This window comes from Cricetulus griseus, unplaced genomic scaffold, assembly GCF_003668045.3.
Source record: "Cricetulus griseus strain 17A/GY unplaced genomic scaffold, alternate assembly CriGri-PICRH-1.0 unplaced_scaffold_1, whole genome shotgun sequence".
Lineage (NCBI taxonomy): Eukaryota > Metazoa > Chordata > Mammalia > Rodentia > Cricetidae > Cricetulus > Cricetulus griseus.
The window spans coordinates 9,684,576-9,696,282 of NW_023276808.1; the positions used below are offsets into that span (position 1 = coordinate 9,684,576).

At 41.4% G+C, this 11,707-nt stretch overlaps 1 pseudogene; it reads right to left on the minus strand.

Annotated features, from left to right (window-relative positions):
- Window positions 1-4,098: 4,098 nt before the first annotated feature.
- On the minus strand, window positions 4,099-6,604 carry LOC113838781 (annotated as a pseudogene).
- Between the last annotated feature and the right edge of the window lie 5,103 nt (window positions 6,605-11,707).

Consider the following 11,707-nt stretch of genomic DNA (forward strand, 5'->3'; position numbering starts at 1 on the left):
GGAACTAGCTTTTATAGAACATGCTGGTCTCACGTCACAGAGATTCTCCTGCATCTGCCTCCCAAGTGCTGGGATTAAAGGTGTGCAATACCAACACCTGTCTCCATAAAAGGTAAAATTTTAACATGAATTGAATAAAATCCAAAGAAAATTCCCAATACCTCACAACAATATATCTGATTCCAAACCAATATGCAAATTGAAAACAATCAGAATTCTCAAGAGGATTTCAAAAAATGGTATACTTATTGACAAAGAATGATTTCTAAACTCACAATAAATCTACAGCAATGGAGAAGCTATACAATATTGGAAAAGCATAAGTGGGATGGAGAGGAAAACCAAGAACAAAGGCAGGAAAATGTAATCAACTTTTCATCAAAATTCCAAAGGGAACTCAGGGAGGTAATCTGAGATCTTGACAATGTTAACCAGATACCCATGATTCTATGTGTTTAAAAATTAACTAAACAGGCTGCACAAATCCCCCCAAATTATCTCAAAAGGCCCTTAATCTGTTCTGCTTCTGACCCTCAAGCTATCAATATTTCTTCCAGGAAGGTCCCATGGTCTACAGTTCCACCTACAAATGGGGGCAATATCTTGCTATTTTTCTACAAACTCTCATATACCCTTGAGGTCTGAGGAAATTCCAGTCCCATTGATGCCCACACAGAAAATAACATAGAAGAATAATTGAATGTCTACTTCCTGCCACATGTACATTGACACCACATGGGGAATCTGCCCTGTCTGTCTACACAACACCAACACACCTGAGAAACTTCTGCAGATCAGAAATTCTTTTTGTTCCCTGGAACTCAATTTCCCCAAATCACACCATTGTAGCTGGTGGTAGCAGAAAGTTAAAGCACTCTGATCATGTATTGCTGAAGGATGAACCCCTTCACCTCAGTAAGACCCATATGGCATTATTTCTGTGGATCCTGTAAATGGTTTCCCCAAGTGTGGTGCTATCTTGTTTGTGCTTAACAAATGAAGCTTTCCAGGTCGTGGTGGCACAAGCCTTTAATCCCAGCACATGAGAGGCAGAGGCAGGTGGATCACTGTGACTTCCAGAGAATTCCAGTTCAGGCCCCAAAGCTACATAGAAAAACCCTGTCTCAAAAACAAAAACAAACAAAAAGCCAACTGTAGGGAGACACCCTAGCCCCGCCCCAGGCAGCCCGGACAGGTGCCAGGTGTACTGGGGACTTGCCCATGAGGGCAGGGTGAAGGGAATTCGGGGTGACATAAGGGAAGGTTCTTAAGGGCTGCACATGGAGACCTGGCTCTCTCTTCTGCTCCCCCAGCTACCTTCACTGGTTCCAGCTCCATCCCTCTCTCTTGATTGGTGTATCTCAATAAAGAAAACCTTGGCACTATAAGAGGCGGCGGGCTGATCACTCCACAGCCAACTAAAAAAGAAAAAATAAAATAAAATAAACAAACAAAAAATCTTGCCTGAAGACCAGAGTGGAAACAGGCAGTATTTAGCCATACAGGCCAGGCCATGGTGGATCATAACTTTATCTCAACACTTGGAAATCAGAGGCAGGTGGATCTAACTAAACCAATTAGAATTAGTGCTACAATCTCCAGTGTAGAGTAGGGTGCCATAGCTAAACTGTGCTGTAGAAGAGTAGAATTGATGGTAACAGAATTGATGGTATAAGGATTTACCAATTTGCCAAGTTTATAGCTATATTTTCCATATGTTGGTACATGAGAGAATGCTTCCTGTATACAGCATATGGAATGTAAATAATTATTAGCTGCTTGAGTGTTGGTATCTGAACTCTGATCATTCCAAAAAGAAGATATACTGAGCCATCTGCCAAAATCCAAAATATGTTTTATGTGATAACCCTTTCACAGATTAATAACAAAACTTGAATGTAAAAAAGTAAATGTGTGATCATAAATATGGAATATTTGCAGAATAAAATGACAATGCTCCACAATATATAACAAAATGCTGATTAAAAAGCTACATTCAGAAAATATTAAATACAATAAAAAAGCTACATTCACAGTGGAAAAAACATAATGTTTAATCTGATTATGAAAACTTAGTACACAGGTTGACATAATATTACATTTGTACTTGCCACAATGCTACAATAATCAAAATATGTGCAATATTTGTAAAAGAATAAAGATGGAGAGAAAAAGCCAAAAACAGAGGCTAGAAAATATAGTCAACTATTAATCCAAAGAAGAAAATAAACTTATCCAGGAAAGTGTGATCTTGAAAAATGTTATCTAAATACCTATGAATCTAGGTTTACAGAGATTAAATAAACACAGACTTCAAAACTCCAATGAAATTAACTCAAAGTGAATCTTAAACTGTTGTTTCTGACCCTCCAGCTACTGATATTTCTTCTAAAGTCAGCAGCACCATGTACAAGAGCTCTCTCTATAAAGGAGATTTCTTGCTATGGCTCTGCAGCACTTTATGCCTCTTGTGGTCTCACATAAACCCAGCCCATTGATGCCCAATGTCAAAACAACATGGAAGAATAAATTAATATCTTCTTCCGGCCACATGGATTAGGGACCAAGATGTGGAAGCTGCCTAAACTTCCTGCCCAACACCGTGAATACCTGAGAAATCTCTAAAGAACCTTCTATGTCACCTGCAACTAAATTCTACTGAATCAGACTATTGTAGTTGGTGTAGTAGAAACTAAATAACATTCTAATCATGTATGGAGGAAATACAATCGATTTCACTATCTTTCTACCATTTTGTTAACTATTTGTAGTATTTTTTGACAAACCTGGAAGTGGAATGCAATTTTCAGGAATTCTATTAATGAGACTGGCAGTTTAACAATCAGTGTACCCACTGCACACCAAACAAAGTGCCTGTGTGTGCACACTGGACAGTGTTATTACAAGCATCATATCCTCCATTGCCAGGGCTGCAGATTCTCACTATATCCAAGAAATCTTTACACAGGGAGGCCCAGGAGACAAGGACAACTGCCACAGTTACCACATGGCCAAAAAGAAACAAAGTCTGTCTCATGGTACATGTAAATCTCAGCAAATATGACAGCTCAGCAGAACTGCGCTGAACAACCTACACTCACTACATTATATCTTGTTTCTTCCTCACAATTCCCTAGAGCAGAAGGAGAGAAGAATCCTGGAAAGAAACTGCAAGCTACCTGCCACATGGTTGCTAAGCTTTACCAGAGTGCATCATTAGCTGGACCACCCAGCTGGGCCTAGAATATTAGTAGGCTCCTACTAGGTGATCAGAGATCAAATGACCCAGATAGCACAGGCCTTCCAGCTCTGCTCTTCCAGCCCAGAAGTCAAGCACCTAGGCAAGAAAGTTTGTATTGTATTAGACATTCTTCCACTTTCCTGGAACACATCCTGCTCCTCATGCAGAGCACGGGGTCCTCTCTGTGCACATTCAGTTATACACTCAATGTACAGTGTCACCCACCCTTGACCTCATTGATGGGAAATACTGCTGCCAAATGTATGTCACATTCAAACAGTAACTGTTGTTACAATGTAACTGTTGTTGAAAAAAACAGATCATGAATTAGAAAACAGTGAGCAGTCATGGTAGGGCTCAGGAACAGCAAATTGAATAAGGGTAAGTTGTAGATATGATAGAAAAAATTACTTTGAAAACTTGAAAAGAGCTTTATGGCCATGTGCTCCAGAAGAGAGTAGGGATTCATCTTGAAACACATCAAGGATTTTCCAAATCTTTTCTTTCAGACTTATATCTAAACCCAGAAAAATAATTGTCCTCTTAGGCAGGACACATTTTACCCAGATTTTTTTTTCATTTAGCTTTTGTAACTATAGCAATTTGCTTTCAAGATAAAGTCTGTCCTTTATCCAGTTTCTTTTTTTTCAGTATGAACAACATTTTTCAATTTTGCATAGAGCTTCATAAAGATCGGCCAATGCTGGAAACCCCGTTGTTACCACCTAACTCCTCACCAAATGAGAATGAAAAGGTGTCCATGGCAACTTATTTGGTGGGGGAGGGGACTCTCATGCCAAGGGAATTGTCATCTTGACATAACATGAGAGAAGGGTCAATTTGCTTGACTAACATCTTCAGGCTACAGAGCAGCCACAGCTACACATGGCTTTGTGTTGTCGGGTCTTTTCCATGCTTGACTCAACCACACACTCCTGGGCCCTCTGAATCTCATGGACAAGCAGAGAAAAGGCTTCCTCTACACCTTGCCATGTCTTGGCTGAGGTCTTGATGAAGGGGACTCCCCACTTATGAGTTAGGATAGCTGCATCAGTGTGAGCATCTCCAGCTGTTGTCACTAGGTCACATTTATTGCCCACAAGTACCAGGGGCAAGGGCTGCTTCTGTTGCAGTCTCCAGGTAGACCATATCTGCTGCAGCTGGTCCAGAGATGAGGGGTCATCAAGAGGAAAGACACCCAGCACACCATCACTAGCTGCTAAGCATTGGTCTCACAAGTCCCTGTAGATATCCTGCCCTGCTGTGTCCAGCACATTCAGAATGTAGCCACTATTGTCTAGGGCCACCTCCTTCCAGTAGGAATCCTGGAGAGTGGGGTCACGTTCTTCCACGAAGCATTGGTGGGTCATCTGGATAGTGAGAGAACTTTTACCAACACCACTTGCACCAACCACTACTAGCTTGTACTCAGGAAGCTGCCTGCCAGCATCTTTGCATTGTGCCCAAGCCTCATGGCTTTCCAGTAAAAATCAGAAAGCCTGGAGTTCATGGATTAACTGGTTTATTTTTCCTTCTCACAGATTAGTAACGGCCCAGACTGGAAGGAGCTGCAGGATTGTCTTCCCAGCCCTGGCCAGGAGAAGCAGGATTAGGTGTGCAATGCAATCTCAGTGACACAGCATGAGGCAAGCCTGGGCAACAGATACTTTGCTCTACACAGAAATCAATAATATAGGATCACTGGAGAGAAAAGCAATGAATCTACTAAAAACCTAGAAACATTGGAGAACAGGAATAAATAGTGATAAAAGCAGCAATACACTTAAAGAAAACATTTAAAAAGATAGCAGTAAGTGTTTTTTTAATGAAAATAATGTATTTTTAATATTTCAAAAACATAGGCTGGGAAGTGGTGGCCCTCAACTTTAATCCCAGCACTCAGGAGGCTGGAACTTTGTCAAGCAGCAATGTCCACCTTGTGGTCCATGCCATTTTTTAACAACATAGCTTCTCATTCTATCTCTCCCTCTCTCTCTCTCTCTCTCAATCTATAGATACATAAGTAATTAATATTTGTAATTCCATGCTTCTTTATGTCCCCATGGGACACTTCCTCTGCAAAGGGTGATTATTCAGAAAAGCTATACAATATCATGACAAGGAAATTTATTAAAAAAAAACCTTTCTGTTATTTCTGAGTGTTTGTAAAGTGATTGCATGTTTTTGGACCATGACAGTTATGTGGAGACCAGCAGTCTACTTCATGGAGTATATTTGGCTGCAATTCAGGAAACAGTAGACCCATATTTTTTTTTTGGTTTTTGAGGTAGGGTTTCTCTGTATTGCTTTGAAGGTTGTCCTGGAACTTGCTCTGTAGACCAGGCTGGCCTTGAATTCACAGAGATCCACCTACATCAGCCTCGCCAGTGCTGGGATTAAAGGTGTGTGCCAGCATTGCTTGGTGACCTATAAAATTCTAATTTCCCTGGCAATCTCTCTGTGGGTAAAGACTTTAGTCTTCCAAATGAGAATGTCTCCATTGAAGAAAGATTTACTTCTCACTTGACATCCTCACAGGAGAAACAGGAACTGAGAATGTGGGAATGGTTTAGAGATGAGGAAAATCCATTATTTGGCTTCATTAGAACATTTAATTTTGCATTTTTTTCCTTCAGTCTAAGCTTGTTAGGACCCAAGGAATGGATTATTTACTGTGGATTTTCTTTATCATTCCTAATTACTCAAACTGAATAAATATATTTTAAATTCTTTTCAGTGTTGTCTTTTTGCCTTTCATATTATTTTTTCTCTTGCTCTTAAGAGAGGTATTACTGTGACTCCCTGTCTTACCTACAAATCACACTATAGACCTTGCTATACTAGGACATCAGAGATATCTGTCCATCTTGACTACAGGGTACCTGCATTATAGTTGGACATGCCACTAGATAAGTTTCTTCATTTGATTGGTTTGATGAGTTTCTTCATTTGATTTGTTGAGGATGAGTGACTGAGCCTTGCTTGTTAGGGGAGCCAGAACACAGGCTCTGGTTATAACTCCAGTAACAGAAGAAGGTACCCCTGAAATGCAGCCTATATGCCTTAAAGTCCACTGTATTTCAACTATGAGAAATTATTTTTCCTTATCATTGAATCTGTTGTAAATCATCAAAGGACTTGGGAAGAGTTGTGCCTCATTGTGTAGGTGGTGAAAACCCAGGCTCACAGAGGTAATTCAATTTTGATTATACTTAAGCACAGCTCCTCATGTTACTCATCCCATCTTTCTAATGCATCACTAAGTGAAGATGAAGCCACCTGAGCCAGGCATGGTGTCAGAGGACTGTAATCATAGTCCTCAGAATATGGAGGTAGGAATTTCAGGATTTCAAAGTCATCCATGATGAAAATGGTCAATGATGTATGTTGGCAGAACAACAGTACAAAGGAAGCCTGTGACTGGTTCAGGACAGTGTCCATAATCTTCCCAGAAGCTCCAGTACTTTAGGGCTATGGCACCAACAATTGTTAAGCTAAGGTATTTACCGCCCCATCTTTCCTATTTCTTATATAATTTCATGAATGTTATTTAAATTAGACACAGTCTTATTTGACATATCCATCTCAGTTCCCTCTCCCTCCCATCCTCCCATGCCACCCACACCCACCACCCATCCCACCCCCCATCCACTCCCCAAAGAGTGTGAGACCTGCTATAAGGGATCATTCCAAATCTGTCAAGTCATTTTTGACCGGACCTATGGCCCCCATCATGTGTCTAGGCTTATTGAGTATCCCTCTATGTGGAATGGGTTCCCAAACATTCTTATAAGAGGGATAAATACAGATCTTCTACCAGAGGCCACATAGACTACCCAGGAGTGGTAGCTGACACCCACATATAGGGACTCTGGGGTCCATGAGATCCCCCTTGTTCAGGTCAGCTGTTTCTATGAGTTTCTAAAGGTTAGTCTTGGCCCCTATGCTCATCACTCCTCCCTCTCTGCAACTGGATCACAGCTCTGTGTTAACTGTGGGTGTCTGCTGCTGCTTCCATCAGCTACTGGGTGAAGGTTCTAGGATGGCAATTAAGGTAGTCATCAATCTCATTAAAGGGGAAGGACATTTAAGGGAGTCTTTTCATTGTTGCTTAGATTCTCAGCTGGGGTTATCCTTATGGATTTACCCTAGTGCTAGATTTCTTTTTAAACCTGTAAAGGCTCCCTCTAGTATGGTATCTCTTACCTTGGTCTCCTCTGTTCTTCCCTGGCTCAATCTTCCTAGTACCTCATGTCCTCCTCTGCTCCCCTTCTCTTTCTCCTAACTCCCTCTCCCCTCCCCACATGCTCACAATTAGTTCCTGAGCTCCTGTACCTTTCAACTTATCTGGGGTACAATGGCAAGTTTTTTAAGGGTGGAATCTGAAGTGAGGTGAATCCTGTTTAAGGCCTGGCCTTGACACCCTGAGGGTGGTGTGTGGATCCCTTATGGGAGGCCTCACCCTCCTTTTGGAGTGAATGGGGGATGGGATGGGTGTGGCACCCTACACTGGAGGTTGTAGCACTATTTCTAATTGGTCTTAGTTATTAAAACCTGGAGTCACATAGAGAAGTTCATGTTGAAAGATGAGAGAAGCAGAGCAGCCAGCCCCTAGTTCTTAGCTCTATTGAATCTTTAGACCAAAGGGGCAATCCTGTCCCTAGGAACATTCAGACTGAACACAATGCACTCCCACCTTATATTCCTCTCTCTGCCCTGCCATAGTACTCCTGTCTACACCTCCCAAGTACAGGAATCATGGTTTGAACCACCATCACCTGGCTCTGTTTCTCTTTTAGGCTGGATCAATCTGGTATAGCCCAGTGTGGCCTTGAAATCAAAGAGATCCTTTTGCCTCTGACTTCCAAGTGCTGAGATTAAGGGTATGATCTGCCATTGCCTGGCCTATATGGAAAATACTGCCTGTCTGCACTCTGGTCTTCAGGCAAACTTGTTTGTTTTTTTGTTGTTTGTTTTGTTTTTTGGTTGCTTTTTGTTTGTTTTTGTTTTTGAGACAGGGTATCTCTGTGTAGATTTTGAGCCTGAAGTGGAACACTCTTGAAGTCACAGAGATCCACCTGCCTCTCCCTCTCATGTGCTGGGATTAAAGGCTTGTGCCACTACCACCTGGAAAGCTTCATTTCTTAAGCAAAAACAAGATATCACCACACGTGGGGAAACCATTTACAGGATCCACAGAATTAATGCCATATGGGTCCTACTGAGGTGATGGGGTTCTTCCTTCAGCAATACATGATCAGAGTGCTTTAACTTTCTGCTACCACCAGCTACAATGGTGTGATTTGGGGAAGTTGAGTTGCAGGGAACAAAAGGAATTTCTGGTATGCAGAAGTTTCTCAGGTGTGCATGGTGTTGTGTAGACAGATAGGGCAGATTCCCCATGTGGTGTCAATGTACATGTGGCAGGAAGTAGACATTAAATTCTACTTCTATGTTATTTTCTGTGTGGGCATCAATGGAGCTGGAATTTCCTCAGACCTCAAGGGTATATGAGAGTTTGCAGAACAATAGAAAGATATTGTCCCCATTTGTAGATGGAGTTCTAGACCATGGGGTCTCCCAGGAAGAAATATTGATAGCTTGAGGGTCAGAAGTAGGAAAGGTTAAGTGTCCTTTTGAGTTGATTTTGTGGGAGTTGTGAAGTCTGTTTATTTAATATCTAAACACATAGAATCATGGGTATCTGGGTAACATTGGTCAAGATCTCAGTTTACCTGGCTGAGTTCCCTTTGGACTTTTGATGAAAAGTTGATTTCATTTTCCTGCTTTTGTTCTTGGCTTTTTCTCTGCATGCCCTTTATACTTTTCCAAATATTGTACACCTTCTCCATTGCTCTAGATTTACTCTGAGTTTAGAAGTCATTCTTTGTCAATAAGTATACTATTTTTTGCAATCCTCTTGAGAATTCTATGTGTTTCCAATTTGCATATAGGTTTGGAATCAGATATCCTGATATGAGGTATTGAGAATTTTCGTTGGATTTTATTCAATTCCAGTTTAAAATTTACCTTATATCGAGGCAGGTATTGGTGGTGCATGCCTTTAATCTCAGCACTTGGGGGCCAGTTGCAGGAGTATTTCTGTGAGTTTGAGACCAGCCTGGTTTACAAGAGCTGGTTCGAGAATACCCTTCAAAGCCACAGAGAAACCCTGTCTCAAAAAAACAAAAGACCTCTCTCACACACAAACTGTATATACATGAATTTGTTTTGAAAATTCTGTTTTTACTTATCTTCCCTGATTGTCTCAAGTTCCTGTGACAAGGTAAAAAGTACATTAAGTGCACCTGACCTCAGTGTAAAGCCACATAACAAACATCTGCTTTTGTGTCCTTAAAGCTCTCTTAGTTAATATTCTGGGAACTCTACTACCTGTTTTATGACAGAGAAGCATTGCATAATATAGTAAGAATAGTGGGCTGAACAAGCTAGCTAGCCACATTGTGTCCAGGTGGAAGAAGGGGAAATGCCTTTGGAGTGCAAGAAAATAGGGTCAGCTATTGGTCCTGTGGCAAGTGCAGATCTCTGCTGATCTAGAAAAGGATATTGCCTAGGCTGAAAAGTGTCAGGAACCATTGGGCTGTGTCTTTAATCACACTGTAACCATATTGGAGGTGCTCTTGTCACTGGGACCTTACTAGTCAATCAGGCTCCTAGGCAACCTGCCAGTCAGAAGTGGTACAGGGCCCTTCTGGCCACTGATTTCAGGATTGGCTTTGAAGAGAAACTTGTGCCAGTGGTTTTGTGTGCTGTGCTTTGACCAAGGGCAAGCTGGAAAACCACAACATGGTGAGTGAGGGGAGGCTGTCTTCAAATTGGAGTGGCAGAATGTGAGGTGCTGGATCTGGTAGCCTGGGTATTCCCTGGGTGGGAAGCTGAGGCCATACTCTCTTTCAGTGAGATCCCATGCCATTCTGGAAATGCCTTGGACCCACAGGCAGGCCTCTGAATAACTTTTCTCTGTGTGCTGAGTCTGTTCTGAGCATTGGGAGCAGGGAGCTTTATGTAGAATCATCTTTATAGTCAACTCTAACATGCTTTTGGTGCACCCATGGAAATCAGGTTGCCAAAATTTAACAGGGCTAGTGTCTTCAGTTCCTTCTAGAGGTTTAGCACTATGTATTAAAACTTTTCCTGTAACATCCATTTATTGTTAATTTTGTGGAGGTTGCAAAGGGCATCCAATGTGTTAGGTAGCACTCCACTACTAAGCTGTGATGTAGAAGAGTAAAATTGGTAACACAAAGGATTTAAAAATGCTTAGAAGATAGTCTCAAAAAGTAGAATTTAGCAGAGGGATGACTGACTCTAAAACACCCAAAGATAGGTATTTGCTATCCATGCCTGTTAGAAATTAGGATGCTAGGATATACATTTTTTCACCAGGAATGTCTAGATATTTGGTTTCAAACCATTACAAATGAACCACCCCTTATTTAAAAGCAGCCTCTAGGCCTATCCACATATCAAAGAATAGATCTGCAAGAAGCTGCTCAAGGAGACATTACAGGGTCACTAGCAACCTTAACGCTGGCTGTTCCATAAAGTTACCCAAGTTTTCTTCTTGAGAAAAGCAGACCTCAGCTTGGTGGACAATAGGACACCAGGTGACAACTATTTGAAAGTTAAAACACTGTTATGTTTAAGACTTGCCCAATTAAGCAAGGCTTTTTTTTTCTTTTTCTTTTCTTTTCTTTCTTTTTTTTTGAGAAAGGGTTTCTCTGTGGCTTCAGAAGCTGTCCTGGTATGAGCTGTTTGTAAGGAGCCTTGTAAACAGGCAGGCAAAGGCTTGCCTGAAGAAAAGGTGTGTTAGCCAACTAAGCTGCCATTGTAGACAGAGTGAGAATGTGTGGAGTGTAGCAAAGTGTGATTAGCAAGATTTAGGAACTATTTAAGGGACCAGCTGAGAACTAGAATTTTAGAGTGCACCACAATTCCATGTCCTGGAATTCTCCTCCACTAACCTGAAACAACCAGTCCATCAAGCCGAGTGCCACCCATTCTGAAACCCAATACCAGGACACCATGGCATCAGGAGACTCCACAACCTGAGTTCAGAGGAATAGTATTCCTGAGCCCTAACCTGCAGCTAGCTGTTGCAGGAGAGGTACCCCCTGCTATGGTCCTATTGTCTGTGGTTTCTATGATTGTGTGCTTATGCTTGTGTTGCATTACTTTAACATAAATGTGAAGTAAATTTTATATACTCAAAATCAACTCGCTGAATTGTCATTCATCCCAGTTCAAAAACTGGTAAAGGCTCAAGACTTGGAGAGACATATTCTACCAGTCCTATTCATTTAAAGAACCTAGGATAATGCAGTTTTTTCTGCTCATTGAGGAAGATGTGCTGGCTAGCAGTAATGCTCAAAAACACAATCTCCGGAGTTCCATTATTTTCTAAGTATTCAACTTTCCGTGAAGACTACCCTTTAGGGGCTGGTG